The sequence below is a fragment of the Dermacentor albipictus genome, chromosome 8, assembly GCF_038994185.2.
Source record: "Dermacentor albipictus isolate Rhodes 1998 colony chromosome 8, USDA_Dalb.pri_finalv2, whole genome shotgun sequence".
Lineage (NCBI taxonomy): Eukaryota > Metazoa > Arthropoda > Arachnida > Ixodida > Ixodidae > Dermacentor > Dermacentor albipictus.
Window position 1 is genome coordinate 34156415 of NC_091828.1, and position 17530 is coordinate 34173944.

A 17530-nucleotide genomic window follows, 5' to 3' on the forward strand; every position below is an offset into this window, starting at 1 on the left:
TATAACCCTGCAGGACCTAGTACTCTAAAAATACTAAATCCTGTCCACCACTTAGGCATCCGCCTTGCTACAGGTGCCTTTAGGACTAGCCCTGTGCAAAGCCTTTACGTCGAATCTAATGAATGGTCCCTATACTACCAAAGGACATATTTAAGTCTTTCGTATGCCTTGAAGGTAAAATCAGCTGTGGATTATCCATGTCATTCAATTATTCACGACTCCTCCACGGCCAGGCTCTTCCGTAACCACCCAGGTGTCCGGCCTCCTCTGTCCCTCCGGTTGGAAGCATTCTCAGAAGAAAGAGGGGTCTCTCTTTTAGAGAATGTCTTAATGGCGCCCTCTCGACTTCCACCGCCTTGGGAGTGGCAAACTATCTAATGTGACCTCTCTTTCTTAGAATTATTGAAACAAGCACCTGAAGCTCACATACAATCACATTTTATTGAACTTAAAGAGAAGTATTCCTGTGACGAATATTACACAGATGCTTCGAAGTCTCCTGCTGGTGTTGCTTACGCAGCTCTCGGACCCTCATTTTCAATATGAGGGCCACTAAACCCACACACCAGTATCTTTACGGCAGAAGCATACGGTACACTTTCGGCTATTAACACATAAGGCGCAGAAATGTCGCTAAGGCTGTTGTCTTTACAGACTCACTAAGTGTCGTGAAAGCCCTGATTAGCATACGAAAGCAAAAGAATCCCGTTTTGAATGAACTGTATAGTTCGTTGTGCTCCGCATATATCTGCAACCAAGTGATTATCCTATGCTGGGTACCTGGCCATAAAGGCATAAAAGGCAACGTAGCTGCTGGCGAAAACGCTACGTCAGTGAGTTTTAGCAACACAGATGGAAATATCCCTATTCCTGCCACAGACCTAAAGCCCTTTCTGCGCCGTAAATTGAGGAAACATTGGCAAGCAGAGTGGGATACACAAACATTGAATAAGTTACATATTACAAAACCAAGATTGCGGAATTGGATAAGTGACAAAACAGCATGGTACAAAGAAGTAATTCTTTGCCGATTAAGAATACGACACACTTACAGTATTCACTCCTACCTCTTGACTGGCGGGGACCCTCCTACTTGTAGTAGGTGCGGCAATGGCCAGACAGTCATCTATGTTCTTATCCAGTGCCCTGCAATAGAAACGGAGAGAAAAAAGTATTTCCCTTCTGCATATCGCGAAAATATACCTCTCCATCCTGCATTTTTTCTTAGTGACGAACCGTTTTTCAAACTGCCAACATTCTTAGATTTTTAGATGAAACTGACATCCTGAAAATCATTTGGCCAGGCAATTTTTAGCACGTGACTAACAGCCCTGCATTCAAGGGCTCTGTTAAAACTCTGGCGTCAGTGTTGTTTTATTGCACGATGTTTTAACGACAGCCCATTGCCATAGCCCACATCCCTGCCTAGTCACCGTCATTGTTTTAGCAACTATATATTCTACGCCACTTACAGCTACAGATTTTAGGCCCTTTTACAGCCATATCACATCTACCATGATGAGTTCATTGTGCATGTCATCCACAATACATCGTCAACATTACCACCTGTCATGGCGCTCTTTGGCCAAACCTGGCCCTTGCGCCATAAAAACCACACATCATCAACGATAGCGGCGAACACACTCGGCAATGGCCGAAAATCTTATCAGAGAGTCAAGCGCGTGGGCTTTTATACAGCAGTCATCGAATGTTCCAGGCTAATGGCTGGAACCCGCGTGTCCTCCACAAAGTTCTACACCATTCGCGTCACGCGATGAAATCAGATAACACAAGGTTCGGCGACGACAGACAGCGGATAGCAGCATCGATAACATTACAGAAACTTCCGATACATGCAGGCGCATCCCGCGCTGTTCGATAACAGTTGTTAGGCGCCGAAATGCGGTGGCCCGAAAAAGGCAGGCAAGTGCACGTGTCAATATTATCAGTGTTCGAAATATCGAAGTTAAACGAATACGGGGGGGGGGGGGGGCTGTGCTTGTTGGCCTTGGCAACTGACGGCAAAACCACAAATGAGGTAAAGTAAAGGGAAATGCGTTTGGCCTCGTTTAAAGTCGGAGAAGTGCACAGCAAGATTAGTTTTGAAGAAGCAATCAGGAACATGGATCAAAATAAATCAGAGGCTAAATTGCGCAAATATCTGTACCTAAAATTGTGCACCATGAAAAAGAAAGAGGACAAGAATGTTGGCAGCCACGTACAGGGTTATTGATACTGTAGGTAGCCACGAGTATTCAGAAGGAGAGTGAGACAAACAGAGGCAGCAAACTAGCTGCAAGAATGCGAATGGAAATACCATGGAGAGTTATATGAATGAGAAAAAAGAAATTAGGATGAAAAATCTCTACGATAACACGAGGGGAAGTGCCTTCCTATTTGAGGCTCGAGCTGGCTGTCTAATGACAGAGACAGAGGAGAGTAAATATTCGCAATTAGAACAGCCATGTGTAAGGTGCAGCGAAATTCTGCGAACGAACTTGCAATGCGAACTGCGAATGCGAATTTCGAAATTGCAATGCGAACGAGTTCACCAGAGAGGCGATTATGTGACATACAACTTCCACAAGGGCTCAGATTTAAAGTAGCCGGAAGTATCAAGCGTTCAGCCGTCGAGATAAACAAAGGTCGTTTAGAGTATTGCAGAAAAAAGAAGGAGGAAAGAGACTGATACGACTGGACTTATTACAGGCATACGCAATGGTTGACGAGGTTGTTGAGAGCTGTGTTTGGCGCAGGCAAGAAATACACGCTTTTGCAAACTGAGAACCAAGAGACCGCCGGGTTTATTCATAAGTAGAATCAGGTTTGCAGAGTGGCAGCGGTGACGCCTCAGTCGGGCAGAAGCATCGGTGCCTAGAAAGTGCAGTCAGCAATAACCCCGCCCCCCCCCCCCCCCCCCGCCGGCGATTGAATCTGGATTTTAGGAGCAAGGGGTAATGACACCCACGGTAAGAACAAGGATGTGACGGAGAGTTCCTGCAATATATATACAAGAACGCTGGAGAGAAATGCATTGATAGCATGTCTGGGTAACTCGACCAGGCTGGCTGACGATTTGTCCCTGCTTCGTTTCATAGCTGACATTCATCTCCATTCATGGTCAAGCTGACCAATTAACTATTTCATCTGGTTTCAGTGATAATGCTTCGTAATGACACACGTTTGTTGCTAGTCTCAAATGAGAATATTGACACGTGTACTTGTCTTTATCGGGCGACAGGGTTCACCGCTTAACAAATGTTGTCGCACCGCGCAGGACCCGCCTGCATGTATTGGAAGTTCTGCAAGGTTATCGATGGTTCCATCCGCTGTTTGTGACCGATCCTTGTGTAATCTGATTGCATGTGTGCGCAATGCGAATAATGTAGAACTTTGTGGAAGACACGCGGGTCCCAGCAAAGACTCTGGAACATTCGACGAATGATATATGAAAGCCGACCTGCTTGACCCGCTCATCAGATTTCGACGACCGCCGATCATATTCGCCTCTACCATTGTTCGTTGAGTGTATCTTCTGTTTGAGGGCACAAATGCGCCCAATAAAACGTTCATTTCCTTAATCACAATTTTGTTGCCTTCTTAACCATCACTGCCACGTGACATCTTAGCATTCTATTACAATGTACTGAGCCGTCCTCAGGCTTTTGTTTCAACGAACGCATGCCTGACGCTGTGGCGTATATTTTCTCCGGGGTGTATTTCACCTCAGGCAGCCAGCTCATGCTTCCAATTGCAAATCACTGCTTTTTGGAAATCACAGACATTGGCACTCCTGAATTCTTTCTTACTGTTCTCTTAAATCTCCGTAGGTTTGCCTTTGTTTCATTCCGTGCTGCAGCAGCCAAAATCCCACTTAGATTTTCTCTCCACTGGTTGTATGATATTCGCGTTAAAACTTCCAAGTGCTTTGGCTGCTAGTGTAATTTAACAGCTTTTGCTGCTGCAAGTACATTTTACAAGGTTTACATTGTTGCGATAGCAATAAAAACACTAGAGGAGCGTTAGCACAGACATGGCCGTGCTGTAACAATATCTACGCGTTTGAGTGACTCGTGCGTGTAGGTTGGCAAGGAGTGTATTGAGAGGCGGAGGGGATTAGCTACAACAGTTTCGAAGCGAATCACGTAATGTCGTACTCAGGCACAATGGGAGGCCGAGTTAGCGCGTGTTCCACTTCGTTTTCTTCCACGCTGTGCATCAAGATGGATTCCCTCGACCCTCCGTTCAATTGCCGCTGCCGGAGCGCTTAATCATTGTGGCATCGACGGCTGGCATTAGGGCTGCATGCGTAGAGTTTATCATTCCAGCTGGGCATCTGTCTGGTGGTGTGTGGTGGTGGTAAACGTTCCTGCATACACTGGTCTGAGCGGAAACAGCGCAAACGTATATATAATTCCAGAGTTCACGAACACCTGGAGTTTTACCACTTTTCCATCACCAAGAAGATTTCGAACCCCTATGAGTCATTTCGTGCACGACCGAAGAGCGGCACCGGTAAAGCCATTCACAACACTCCGCATCGGGCAAGCGTTATGATGTGCCTTCTATTTTGTAGCGAGCAGTTCCTTCTGCGCCAGTGCAGTTGACTCGCCTGTTGGTGGCGCCATGTCGCCTACGCATATTGTTCGAATGTGCAACTTTCTTACGGATTGAGTCCTACGCATGTCCTTGCTATGGCACCAATTACATGAAATGTCGTCGAAACGGCCACTTTATGAAAGAAGTGTGCGGATAGCTTGGCGTTAACGACAAAAAGCGGATACAGCACGTTTAAATAACATATATTGCTGGAAATTTTTCGCCACACCTTTGCTACCTTCGGAAAAGGCTTTTCTCGCCTTGTTTTATTTGAAATTCTTTGGGGTAGGCCAGGCACACAATCATATTTTTACTTGGCAGGCCGGGACCACGCCTGAGAATGCAGGTACAGGGGGGACATGGTCGCGGAACGGTGGACCTATGCTGGGTCCGGGACAATAACTTCGACACCTGCAGCCGTCTATATGGGTGGATGCGCGATTTGGCTTTTCCTATGATTTTATGCGCACCCAGTATTTTATATTGCTTGACTATAAGTGTGAATTCCAGTTGAACGGATACCATGTCGCTTCTCGTACAATGAATAAAATTTTTCTCAGCAGACTTTCCTGGGGTAAGCTCACAGCCTATATTCGTCAGTGCATTAAAGGTTGTATTTGCCGGACTTTGTGAATTTCTTGCTCTGTCCGCTAGTATCACTATGCCGTCAGCATGCGTCCGCCCAGGGATGTGCGGCTGCGCCGTTTGGTGTATATGAATGTAAGCTAAGTTGAAGCCTAATTCCCTTATTTTCAGTCGTCTTTCAATGCCCAAACCTAATGCGCGAACAACCAGCAATGGCGATGAAGGCAGTCCTACCCCAGTCATTGAAAACATTTCCACCAGTTCGTTGCATTTCCTGCCAAGAAATTCAATTTGTATTTGGTTGTCTCAGCCTACCTCCCTCAGCAGTTCCACGATAGCCTCGTCAATTACTTCGCTGTTGCGAATATCGCATAGTAATTCCCGGCGTACATATTGGCAAGCTCCCTCACTAATTAGAAATCTTTACTATCAATATCTGTGCCGAGCTATTGAAATATCTGTTCACTGAATTTGAAAGAAATGCCATTAAAATCTTAATGACTGTCTTGTCTGTACCCATTCTGCAGTTCCCGCAGCAGGCCAGTTTCATCAGCGACTCGGAGAGCTCCAATTTTTTTTACATGCATGGTCCTTCCATATATCAACACTGTGACAGTAAATGACTCGTACGAGCTCGTATTATCCTTACCACCTTCCCCTTTACAGATAATGTTTACCCTTCCATCACGTTTATCAATCAAGATATTTTGTTTTAATACCTTTCTCACGGGAATTACTCAGCTATGCCTTTCTCTTTGGGCCTATACGTTGGAATACATTACGAAACAGGACTTATAACGCATCCTTTATTAAATATGAAGACATGTGGAGCGCTTGGGAGCTGGGATACTTTGAGTGAAAATAACAAAAATGTTCCTTGCAACCGGTAACTCTGAATCCACTGAAAGATATTTTCCCCATTGTCCGTGTAAGGAATGTGTCAAGAATGCATTCTTGAAAGAATCATCCTAAGCGCATTTGAGGTCTTGTTCTTCGACGCCTTGCTCCTTGGTGCTGCTCCATCAAAGACATTATCTGCTGTGTTTTGAACTATGAGCGGCCACGTCGTAAAGTTTTGAGCGTTGGGATGGAGGTGTCCCAATAAATATTTTGCTACTCCGTATATTTCAGTATCGTTGTGAGTCAGTTTTGCCATAGGGCATACTTTACTACAGCTTGCCGACTAAGGAACTTCATTTGATTGGTGAATAAGTGATGAGAAAAAGACTTGCTGCTGGTATCATTGTCATAGTTGTTTAGTTACGCCTTTCCAACCTTCAGTAAGAATGCTATTGTAAATATTCAAGCAGCAGTAGCAGACTCATGGCAGAAATAACATTTCGGAGAATCTTTAATAACCATGGTGTATATCTGGGCATGCCTGAATAAATCTAATACCAGTTGTAAAAATATTATGTTCATGACTATAACATCGTAAACGGAATTAGCGTTCCACGTTCCACGAAGCAGACTTCACATATTTTTACTTCAGTCATCTTATTGACGCATGAAGTGTAAAAAATATATTTAGCTTAACCGTCATCATCGTACTCAGCAAAAAACGTCACTTCAGCGAACTACACATGCCGTGTTGGATGCGTCACGATTAAAGGAATGCATTTTCTACTCGCTTCCTTCTGCTGATTTCTGAGCCTGTCCACACGTAGTCATTTCAAAACGCTTTGACTGCGCTACAAAGGTCATGGAACATTAACTTTGCGAGAGCCTAAGTCGGCTGCAGCGATGAACATCTGCACACATTATAGCCATTGCCTCTTGGCCTTTGTGTGTAATTTCACGGCAATGCTAGAGCTTAACACAATGAGCAGAACCTTTACAAACCTATATTTCAACATATCGACTGACTGTCGACAAGTTTCAACTAAGTTTCAACAATTTTAAAAGCATGTGCATTTATGACGCTTAGTCGGAAAATTTGTGCTCCGTAAAAGCCATGTTTTGTTCAAGGATGGGTGGTGAAGTCACATGACAGGAGCAAATAGCATTGCACCGTCGCGGCAGAGCGCGCATTGACTCGAAGATGCGCGAAACCTAAAGCATAAAGGGATTTATTAGAGCACGCGTTGGAAAGGTAGTTGCAGAGTGAGTGCAATCCAGTTTCTTTTCCTGCGGGAGGCAGCAATGAGTGGGATAAAGCATATATAAGCACACATTCGTGTGCACATATTGAGAGTGGGTGAGCTTGTACTTCCATTTACGCGTGCGCGCGTGTTTGTGTACGCATGTGTTTCCGTGTGCGTACGTGCGTACAACGTGTGCATGTGTGAATACGTGGCTGCTTGGCAATGTGTATGCGCGCAAACTTGTCTGGTGTGTTTGTGAGCAAAATATTTTCTTGCTTAAACGTACTGGCGAAGAAAATGGGATATGAATTTCATTTAAACTCATGTTTAAATCCACGAGAAAAAATGGAATGAAATGGTATTTATAGCATTATCTGCTTCTGAAACCGAAACCGACTAAAAAAATGACCGCCTTTGACGTCAATACCAGCCCCCTATTTGGTTACGATGAAGCCATCACTGTGGGCACGACCCTATGAGACGCTGTTAAGCAGTTCCGCTTCGCCGTCTTCCTTGCCTGGACGCCAGCTCAATGTCTTAAATCCATGGAAGCGCTCGATCTTTTGCTTTGCTAAACCTTGCTTTCGGCGGCACACGTTTGCTACCACGTTGATATTAAAATTTCAAACTACTTCCTTTCCAAAAATAACGTCAATAAAAATCTAATGCGGACTGTAATTAAGGGTCATGCTCGTGTTGGTTTAACACTTATGGCATCACAGAAAGCGTGACGCAGTAGGTTTACCGACAATTTTTTACCGTTAGTTATGTTTTCAGAGAGCATATAATTGGCAAACATTTGTTCGCATAGCTCTTACAGGAGCATGTTCAATAAACGTTAATTCGCTCCGCCAGATAATCTCGAGGACGGATTGCAAAATAATCATTGAAACGTCGGTTTATGAAATGCCAGTTATAGAAGAGTGTTCAGCTTTTCCCCTTTCGATATGTCGGTGTTGTTGTGTCGTTTTGGGGACCCCTTCTGCCAGGAGCACCATGTTTGAGCTGATGCTTAAAGCAAGAGCACGAATATTCCTTTTCTACCCGCCGTGGTTGCTCAGTGGCGACGGTGTTAGGCTGCTGAGCACGAGGTCGCGGGATCGAATCCCGGCCACGGCGGCCGCATTTCGATGGGGGCGAAATGCGAAAACACCCGTGTACTTAGATTTAGGTGCACGTTAAAGAACCCCAGGTGGTCGAAATTTCCGGAGTCCCTCACTACGGCATGCCTCATAAACAGAAAATGGTTTTGGCACGTAAAACCCCATAATTTAATTATTATTCCTTTTCTTTCTTTCCTTGTTTATGTTTATTTCAGACCTAACCACAGTTCCGAATTTATCGCTAGGCTCAAGACCCACCTGAATGTACTTCGAATATTCAGAACATTGCCAGTGATTCCGCAGGGAAGGAGCGCTGTGTTATCGGATTGCCGTCGTGACGCAAACACTGGCATACACTCTCAATCACGCGCGAGCGCCAGCGATTGCGCTTCAACGTGGCAGCATTCAAATGAGATGCACCCGTGCCTCGTTCCGTAGATCAGATTCCGTCAACGGACGTGCCACACATGTCCTCGTTCAGCTCAGCGAAATAGAAACTGAGTGTAAAAAGTACTTTAGAATAATTTATTATCTTAGAATCCTTTGTCTGGGTCACGTGTATATACTGCCATCGTTGTCCTGTTAGTGTTATATCTTGCGCAGCTCATGTAAACCTAATATTGAGTTGGATTCGTGATTGACTCTTATGGGACGGCCTTGTTTTTCGCATCACTATACTAAGACAGTATGCACGGGCTGCATATGCGTTGTTGAAGTAAAGGGCACTACGAAGACTCGTACTAAAAGAGGAACATGTACGATGGACGAGGCGCTACATGTTCCTCTTGCAGTCCGCGTCTTTGTAGCGCTCTATTCTTCATGTATGCAAAACCAACTCGCCCACGTCAAGCTTCTACATCTGCATTGAGTGATCACTGTAAAATTTAGTAGGAGTTTCACTAGCGTATGCTTTTACACTTTTACCGAAATAATTTATTATTCACAGGTGACCTTTTGTCCAAAATTATAGCATTGGATGTCGTACAAAGCAACACGATAAAAGGAAGTGCTCGTTTTCGATTAATAACAGGTCATACATTCGCCACCCATTCTTACCTACTTACTGGAAGTGACCCTCACTCACGTCCAAGGGGTGGCAACAGCCATGCACTTCTCCATGTCTTCGTCCAGTACCGGGAAATAGAAACTGAGCGTAAAAAGCACTTTATATGAAGTTAATATCTTAAAATAATTTGTCTGGGTAATGCGTAGCGCAGCCTTGACCTTGAGGCTTCACCTGTACTGACATAAGTTTACACAGCGCGCGTCTCAGTTCTTGCATTACTTAAAGAGCCCTGCGGAGGCAGCGCTGCCTTATGCGTCCTTTAATATATAACTTCTTCAGAGCGAAACATTAGGCCCTTTCTATCTTGCGTTATTTTCATTATTTTGATGCTTTCCTATTTTGCGCAGTTTACAGCGACCCGCTTTTAGGCCTCCCTTAAAGCCGCAACAGATCTACATCGGCAACTTAACTTATATATTTTACTTACACAGATCCTCATCATATGTCATGGCGTTCTTTGGCCATAGCTGGCCTTTGCGCTAATAAAAGTCACAAAACGAATTCTTGTCCGCTATTTTCGTTTACTTGGCTGTCGTGCAAGGCTGGATGATATTGAAGCAACATGGCACATTTATTTACAAGGCTATAAATATTGGAGGGAATGTTTGAGTACAGTATCACAAAAAATAAAGTTTTACTGCCTCAGATCCAGTTGGCATGATTATCGCGCTATGTTATAGTTTGAAACATAACGAATATCAATTCAAATAAAGCTAACAAAGTGAAACAACAGCGTTGTGCGCCTGTCTTCGGCATATGTAACCAGTCGCGCAAGCGGCTCCATGAAATGCAGGACAGGTTACTGCTCACGCACACGCACACACGCAAGCATGCCGTGGCCATCTCTGAGGCAGGTGCATTTCGCCGATGCCACTTGGTGCGGTAAGAGCCAAAGACAGTAGCAGAGGCCTGAGGGAATGTCCACCCGTTACGTTTACTACGTTACTTTATCCGCATACTCAGACCACTCTAGGGGAGTTGGTGCACATTTTGTCGACATCTGTTAGAATTTTGGGATAATATTGATAGATGTCTTAACCATAGCATGCCACCTAATCGTTCAGCTCGAAAATTCTTTTTATTTCCCTGAGGCCTTCTGAAAGCTTCGGCCTTCTTGCCGTTCATCAGCCGCCGGAATTCAGTGTCTATTGTGGCCAATTTTGTCAACTACGATCCCACAAAAGTCCGCAACGATGCAACGGCCATGGGATTGAAGTCGCTTAACCCTTTAAGGCGCCTTGTACACAATTGTGTACATTGTACTTCTGGTGTTTTTTTCGCGTTTAGGGCGCGCAATTTTCTATTAGGTTGGCTTTAGCACATTCCCAAACTTTAAACTGACAACCATGTGCATTTTGGGCACCATCTGTCGCATTTCGGTGAAGATGTTCATATCAAAACAAGAAATGGCGGCCGCCGGAGCCGCAAAGAGCGGTGAGTCAAGTTCTTATTTTTTTAGAGCCACTTTTTTTATTGTGGCAAGCGAAAAAAAATTAGACGCGCTTGTGCATCATATGAAGTACCGAGGAGTGATAATTTTATCCTTTCTGAGGAGATGACCGAACGCTAACGCTCGCACGCGCATGTGTACACGATTGTGTACAAAGCGCCGTGGTCGCTGCAGAAATGAAGAACGCTGAGAGTTGCTTTGATTTTCTTTCCAGGTTTTTTGGCCATTCGTCGTTATTTCTACAATGCAAACAAGTATAAGAAAACCCAAAAGACAGCTGAAAGGCTTTTGGAGCTCATTGCTCATAAATGTTTCAGACATTGGTGAAAGTGACGAAGAAGAAGCCACGTGCGAAGCGACCGACGCCTGCGTTGCAGCTGCGTTCACCAACCTCACAGAAGAGGAAGACGCTGCTGCAGGGGAAACGCAAGCTGAAGAAGTGGACACAGAGTGTTTTTTTCCTTTTGTGAACCTGGGTATCGGCAATTCTTGGCTGGACTACCACCGTGACAATCAAACGCTGCCTGGAGCTAAACGCCTATATTTGATGAATTTTCGCTTGCTTGCAAGCTGCCGAAGCATTAATTAAATCGGTACTACCCGAGAAAAAGCGTGGAAGGCCTTCTATTGCAGAGATCCAAGCACCACAACCAAAGATATGGCAAAAAAGCAAGAATATCGCGTCCTTGCACCGACGCGCACTACGACTCCTTTGACCATTGGTCCGAATCCCGCGACCAGAACGTGCGAATTAGGTGCAAGCTCGAGAAGTGCACATGAGGCACCCGGATATTCTGCATGAAATGCGCCGTGCAACTGTGCCTGAAGAAAGAGAGCAATTGCTAGCTCGCATTCCACAAGTGAATTTTGTGACCACCGAGGCGCTGTGTACACAATTGTGTACGATGTTGCAAATAATAAAGTTTCATAATAACTTTCAAGAATTCGATGGTTTTGTGTTTCTTAGGTCCCAAAAAGAATGTTTATATATAAAAAGATTTTTTTCTATGCATAATTGCAAGTGGCGCCTGAAAGGGTTAAGTGAACTTTACCGTGGACAGGACAGCCGCGTTTTTACTCTTTGAAAGAAACTATTCGAATTGTGCTCCCCATTCTAAAGTATATTATTTCGCAGTCTGAAAAAATTTCTTTATATGTTTGCGTACAGTCGCCAGTCGTAGTGGTGACATGCGAGTGTAAGACCCTGAACATATTTTTCGCTTAAAATGTGACCTTGCATGCATACCTATTCTTTTACACTGTCGTTTTACAGACATGCCGTTGTAGTTATTTCCTGTTTTCTAGGCTTAAGCTATAAAGGCTCAGTGCTAATTTTAAAACAGCAGCAGATTCTTAATCAGACTCGGACATTCATATACGCAATGTTTAATTTTTTAGGAAATGGTTTAAATACACTGTATTTCGAACTCGTGTCGCCGCCAATACGGCCCGGCAACTCGTATCGACCAAAGGGCATCGCACAGCCAATGCACGCGGCAGGATAATGAATGATTAAAGTAGGAAATGTGACCTTTATATAAAGAATACAAGGGATCCGCCAACAAGACACATTTGTTCGATAATAGCGACATACAACGGCGTAGTGACACACTTCTTAAAGGGATTTATTTCTATTTTTGGTCGCGGATCTGCAATCTCAAGAAGTGTGGCACTTATAACGTGACTGCGCATATGCTGGAGCCGCGTTCAACCTCTACCATTAAGGCAGCCTGCGGCTTGACGCGCTCCCATAGGAGTAGGCGGGGACAGAAACTCCAGAATTTTTAGTGTCTAACCTCCGTGCACAGAAACGAGAACATGGGTTCCAATAGATTAGCTTGGCTTTGATATGTTTGGGACGAGGCTCAAGACGGCACCCCGTCTTCCGACGCGTTACTATGTTGCGCTCGGGTACATTAAACGTTATATAAAAGCTTGGTCTTACCAGTACTCACCTACGCGGCAGAAACCTGCAGGCTTATGAGAAGGATTCTACTTAAATTGAGGGTGACGCAACAAGCTATGGAATGAAGAATGATAGGTGCAACCTTAAAGGATAATAAAGGAGCAGATTGGGTGAGGGAACAAACGCGAGGTAATGACATCTTAGTTGAAATCAAGAAAAAGATAGGGGCATGGGCAGGACATGTAAAGAGGAGGGAAGATAACCGATGGTCATTGAGGGTTACGGACTGGATTCGAATGGAAGGGATACGTAGCAGGGGGTGGCAGAAAATTAGCTGGGCGAATGAGATTAAGAAGTTTGCAGGGACGACGTGGCCACAATTAGTTCATGACCGGGGTAGTTGGAGAAGTATGGGAGAAGTCTTTGTTGGAATGCATCATGTAATATCGACCACCAACTATCGACCACCAAGTAGCCCACCTATTCCTGGTAAAAAAGAGGCCTTTGCCCTGGAGTGGGTGTAACCAGGCTGATGATATTGATGATGACATTAAACTCTGTCGCGAAGGGATGCACACACTAACATACTGCAGAGGTGCTTGCGTTGAGTGTATATATGGCGAGAAATGCTGTTCTAAACTGTCTGTTCTCTAACTTGTTAAGTAAATGTATATCTTTATCATTCCCGCACTCAGAAAAGACGCGAGTCTGTCAACAGTAACCGCAAGAGTCACGGTATTGTCATAACTTGTGGCGACAGCGCAATTGTAATCCACAGAGCCTGCCATTGAGGAGTACGCCGCGAGTTATAACAGACGAATGAGTAATTTTTAAAGATTCGTGTTCAGTAAAGCTTTATTATCAAGGACAGCGGCTGCTTACGCCACCGCAAACGACGGATGCCAGGCACTGACTGCAATCATTTGCTCGCTACAACGAACATCTGCTCTGAAATTCAACCAGTTTCACATTATATTCTCTTGACCCTTAACTGGTAATTTACGTGCCATTCGGACTCTATAGATACTCTTTTTGTCCCTCGCTCTTTCACGGATCTGCGTAGACGAGCTTCCACCGACACTTGGTTCTCCTTTTTCTTAAGGCATTTATTCAATCAAACCGAAATTGCCGCACAAAATAGCGTCTCTACTTCTCCATAATCACGCTGTCCGTCAACTGGACTCTTCGATCGGAAAACAATGTTGCTCTGGTGCATATGGTTGAGCGTCGCATATATACTTTCCTAGGAATGCCAACATCGCGGCATGCAATTTCTGCGGCTCTTGAAACTATACCACTTTCTATGCCCCCGTCCACACTGAAAGCTCTGCTCCGTGAGCAACTATTAGCCTCTGTGGCGGAATTCCCCTCAAGAGTAATATATCGTGAGATGTTTTCCTAAGCTCTATGGTATGCTAAGACCACAAAATACCAAATGTGCTTCTTCAAGGCGGCTTCACTGTGTGTACGAATGCTTGTGACGGTTAGCGGTCAATCGTCTGCCGAGTGTGTTCACCCTCGCTACAGCCTAATTCTTTGTTTTTCGCAAGCTGGTCATGATGGGAAGGTGGAGAAATAGAAAGAGAGGGGGTGCTAAGGAAAGGACACACAGAGACCTATATATATACATATATATATATATATATATATATATATATATATATATATATATATATATATATTGAAGCGGTCTGCGCTGGACGCATGAAAGAAGACGAAGGAAGGTGCTAGGGGAGAAGTGAGGAGGAAGAAGTTGGAATAAAATGGCGGACGACACCCGTCTCACTAGATGATGTCATTTCTGTTGCCGTTCTAGTTAGGAACGCTACATTTTGGCGCAGCCGACAGTTTTCGAAGACCAGCGATGCAGGTGACGTTTTTCGTCGACCAGGCGTCATCAGAGTCTGTTGTGTTCACCCGATACCAAGTGCACGGTGAGCCAGCGACGGACCTTCCTCTTGAAGTTAGTTCTACCGCGCTGATCAACGTGGTACTGCAACAAGCTGCAATCAGCCGCCAAGCCCTCGTGCAAACAGGATCGGTGACAGTGAATCTACAACTGCAGACACTGAGCGAACTCGTTCTGGAACCCATACGACGTGGCACCCTCAAAGAGGAAACGCCTGCCGGGAAGGTGAGCCTAGACTTGAGTGTTATGGAACTGCAAAGGAACATTATACAACAGATCGAAATAATGAGAACTTTCGTCCAAGCGCTTAGTCGAGAGCAGTCAGCACGAAGTATTGTTGAACCAGATGTTTTTGAAGGAAAATCGCAAAATGCACACTACTGGCTGTGTTTTTTCGAGTACGCCTGTGACAAGAATCTGTGGCACTCCGACGACACAAAGATTTTGCATATGCGCCGCTATTTGGGCGGTATAGCCAGAAAATGGTATGACGTGCAACTCATGGATTATGGAACAACATGTTCGGAACTGTGGAAAAGCAACTTTTTAGGGGCTTTCGAAGGCAACGCAGTAGAAAGATGGGATGCGGCACTGCGGTTCAGTTATACAGGTGGCTCTCTGCTTGAATACTGTCTTGAGAAGCGTCGCCTGTTGTATTCTGCAGAACCGAAGCTGTCGTCTTCTGCTGTTGTAGCTTTGATAACGCAAGGGTTGTGTATCGAGATCCGTAGTCATGTCCAGCTCAAAGGTCCAAGAACGTTTGATGACCTTCTGAACTTTCTACAGACCTCAGTGCCAAGAATTACATCGAGAAGACAGCCAGATGGTAGAACAGAGCAACTTGATTCCAATCTAGAGTCGTTGCCGTCAACTGAATGTGAACACAGCTTCATAAACAAATCTTTGGGAAGCGTAAATCATGACTGTGAGGATGGTGAAGAACCAATTACCGCAGTTCACGGCAACCTACTTCCACATAATCTGTCTACCGTGCATCACAAGCCCCAGAAAAAGAGCTTCAGTGAGACAGTATATTTGGTGTCGTCAAGCTTATTGTACGCCCCCATTAAGGTAGATGGCATTGAAGTGAAGGTTCTCGTTGACAGTGGAGCTTCGGTATCTATTATCAACAAGACTCGAGTGGATGCCAGTCGTCTGCACGCTGGTAGAACATTGCGTGTCCAAGCCTACGATGGGTCAGTGACCATGCATAGCGAATGGGTAACCCTGGCTATTGAATTTCAAGGAAATGCTATTACCAGTGACGTATTGGCCATTCCCAATGTCACCTACGATTTTCTTTTGTCCCGTCCAGACATGAAAAAACTTAAGATGAACCTCTATTGGGATGACAAGGTAATGGCCGAAGACACGATAAGAACAGAAGACCCTGGTGAAGAACCTAGTGTATCAAGGCTAATTTTTCACCACGAAGACATCAAGACTAAGTACCCAGAGCTTATATGCATAGGAAGCTACCCTCCAGCAATGAAATCCCATGTCGTTCCTTTCGAGCTCGCAGATAAAACAGTGGTTCGTAGAACCCCCTATAATATGTCCAGAGATAAAAAGGTGTGGCTGAAAAAGGAGTTGCAAGAAATGTTAGACGCAGGTATCATCCGGCCTTCTGTATCCCCATTTGCTTCTCCTATCACTATTGCACCTAAAGAAGACGGGACATTCCGCCTCTGCACAGACTACCGGGCTCTCAATCGTCAAACTGAATTGATACCTTATCCAATGCCGAGAATCGACGACATCATTGACGAAACCGGTGGTTGCCATTGGTTTTCACGAATAGATCTCTGCAAGGGCATTTGGCAGATTCCACTAAGTGAAGAAACGAAGAAGTACACCGCGTTCATAACCCCATTTGACTTGTTTGAGTACAACCGCCTACCATTTGGTTGGAAAAACTCCCCTGCGTGGTTTCAGAAGATTATGACGGACATTCTGAAACCTTACCTGGGCACATTTTGCAATGTGTACATCGACGACATCATCATCTACTCAAAGACAAAGGACGAACACCGTAGTCATCTTTCAAAAGTTCTTCATGCCCTCAGTCTTGCCCAACTCAAAGTCAACTTCAAGAAAAGTGCGTTCTTTCAAGATACCGTAGTATTTCTTGGCAGGGTGTTTGATGGACAGACTAAAAGCACCAAGCAAGAATCGGTAGAGAGAATCTCCAAGCTGGTAAAGCCTTATGATGTGCACTCCCTGCGCGTTTTTCTTGGCCTTGCAGGACACTTCCGGGCGTTTATCAAAGACTACGCACTGAGAACAAGGTGCCTCACACGTTTAACTCAGAAAGACGTGCCTTTTCATTGGGACGAGAAGTGCGAAGCTGTCTATCGTGAGCTTGTAAAACTAATATCGTCGGACCCCATCTTGCGAATACCGGATTTTTCCTTGCCTTTCGTGCTGAACACGGACGCATCACATTATGCTACCGGTGCAGTTCTATACCAGAAGCCATCCAAACAAGCTGATCAAACCAAACACTACGTCGTGGGGTACTACAGCTATACCCTGCAACCCGCCGAAATCAATTACTGTACCACAGAAAAGGAAGCTCTGGCCGTCTTAAAAGCTGTGCAGTACTTTCGTACTTACCTGGAAGGTGCCAAATTCATACTTTTCACGGACCATCAAGCATTGACTCAACTTCTGAGCATGGCCCAGCCAAGAGGCCGCATTGCTAGATGGGTGAACTATCTGCAACAATTTGATTTCGTAATTTCGCACCGTCCTGGCCCACTCCTCACTGACGCTGACGCACTATCAAGATTACTTGTACAGGAATCAAGCAATAATCCAGATACAAT

General features: G+C 44.9%; 1 long non-coding RNA gene across 1 annotated transcript in view; it reads right to left on the reverse strand.

Moving 5' to 3' along the window:
- Positions 1-1051: 1051 nt before the first annotated feature.
- LOC135901540 (uncharacterized) overlaps positions 1052-17530 on the reverse strand; it is a 29938-nt gene continuing 13459 nt past the window's right edge. The window contains exons 2-3 of the long non-coding RNA XR_011507674.1: positions 9428-9518; positions 1052-1146 (exon numbers count right to left, since the gene is read on the reverse strand). This is a non-coding gene — a long non-coding RNA (uncharacterized lncRNA). The remainder of the gene's footprint in view (positions 1147-9427; positions 9519-17530) is intronic.